Here is a 1,978-nt window from a genome sequence, read left to right as displayed (position 1 = left end):
GCCAAGAGGCTCATGAATCACTGCAGTTTGAAAAGAACATCCTTTAGCTTGCTTTCAGTTGCCACAGCTGTGAGCTGCAGCACTCACACAGATGATTCACAAAAGTTCCAGCCTCCCAAGCCCAGGGATTGGGGACGCTGCCAGTTGCAGTGCCAGACATTGCAGCCTCATCTGTGTTGAGGGGTCCCACATGCACTGTGAGAGTTGGTGGGACTCAAAACCTTAATGGTTATTCCTTCCAGCCCTTTCCCTCAGCTCCTCTGCCTTTGCTGTGGAAGCTGTCAGGGAGTGTGTTAACCGACTTGTTTGATGATTTGTTATTGGACTTGGCTGGAGAACTGTTGTGGGGAATCATGTGGAGGGGAGTTGTCCTCCTTCTCCTAGCTCAGCTTAGGAAACATGGCAAGGTCACCACAGAGCGGGCAAATGTCTTTGTCAAGCAGCAGACAGATTTCATATGGGTCATTGCAGGAGCTCCAACCTTAATGCTACCACCACCATCAGTCTTACAGGAGCTGTGAACTATTTGGCAGAAAACTGGCAGTTTTGTAACCAAAATCCAGTTTTGTAGGAAAGTTAGCTTTGTGCCTTTTGTTTTTTTGGCTACTGTTTTGCTGTTGTGAGAAGCAATACATATGGAAGCCCATTAGAGCCTAAGGCTATTGTTGATTTAGTCTTGACTCATTCTTGGCACCTCTTCATCTTCCTTCGATAGCTCAGCTGGTAGAGCGGAGGACTGTAGGCTGCCTGTAGAGAGTGATCCTTAGGTCGCTGGTTCAATTCCGGCTCGAAGGAAAGGTTTTTTTGGATATTTTTTCTTTGCTTCTTACATATTTCTGGCATTGACAGCTTTGCAGAGCTGCCCTTTCCAACCACATGCCACTTGAAACCAAGTCTGCTTGAAATGTGCTGCTTTCAAGGTTTTCATTTTTAGTCCCTGCCTTGTCTGCTTCAGCTGATTGTCACTGTGGTGCTTTGACTTTTACCACCTCTCTACCTAATCAACTGATGTCCATTATATGAGCTTCTCTTCTGCAAGGGCTCAACACCTTCCACAGGTCCTTCAGAGCTAGAGTAGATGCACAGTGCAGAGCTTGCACAGCCTCGGTTAGCCAAGATGGGTGAGGAAAATGAGGGGAGGTCCAGTTAGTGGGTCCTCCTTGTTGCTGGCTTCACCCCTTTTCTTATCCCATTATTTCATTTTGAAGTTCTGAGGTTTTGCGTGGACGGAGACTAATAGATGGTGAAGAAAAATGTTTTCATGAGGACAGGAACACCATAATAATTGAGGTGCAGGTATTTGTCTGAGACAGCTGGTACACGCAGCTATAGTCATTTGCCTCGTGGGAGGGCTGTGAGTACTGGGCACACTGCTCTGAGGTGTCCCGTTTCCAGGCACTGTCCATTTCAGCAAAGAATTGTAAAGGTTGAGGCTGGTTGTCACGGGAAGGGTAAGAAACAGGCAATAGAACCATACGAAAGGAGACCACAGGCCAGGTTTATGAGGCCTTCTAGGAACTCATTCAGACAAAAACCATCAGAAACTTTCAGACAGTAGAAAACAGGGCACTATGGTCTGTTAAAGGAAATTTTGTTTCACACAGGAAACTGACTCATGGAACTCACTTTCACAAGACACAATCAGCTCTGAGAGGTCTGCAAGAAGCTTTATTAAAGCAAAGATTAGAGGTTTTTAGAAGTTTACATTAGATGAGACAATATTAGGGATCCAAATCCCAAAGCTCATGTGAAGCTTCTCATGCAAAGCATCTCCTCATGCAAAGCACAGTGCTAAGCTGGCCAAAGATGGGAGAAGGAGGTGGCAACTTTATTTGGTTGCTTGCCTTTTACTGTGCAATAAATATATTAGTATTGTTTAATGAGAAATATTTCTTAGAAGTTGGAGTTGAATGCCTCAGGAACCAGCACTAAGCTAGAATGAATAATCAAGCCATTATATGTAATTCCAGTATTTTAA

The 1,978-nt window shown here is 44.8% G+C and overlaps 1 non-coding gene across 1 annotated transcript; it reads left to right on the top strand.

Moving 5' to 3' along the window:
- Positions 1-705: 705 nt before the first annotated feature.
- On the top strand, positions 706-795 carry TRNAY-GUA. Its single transcript is given in 2 exon segments — positions 706-742; positions 760-795. It is a non-coding gene; the product is annotated as a tRNA-Tyr (tRNA).
- The last annotated feature ends 1,183 nt before the right edge of the window (positions 796-1,978 follow it).

This window comes from Merops nubicus, unplaced genomic scaffold, assembly GCF_000691845.1.
Source record: "Merops nubicus isolate BGI_N331 unplaced genomic scaffold, ASM69184v1 scaffold6044, whole genome shotgun sequence".
NCBI classification, from domain to species: Eukaryota; Metazoa; Chordata; class Aves; order Coraciiformes; family Meropidae; genus Merops; species Merops nubicus.
Note: the sequence above shows the minus strand (reverse complement) of the source record. Positions and strands in the feature narration are given on the sequence as shown.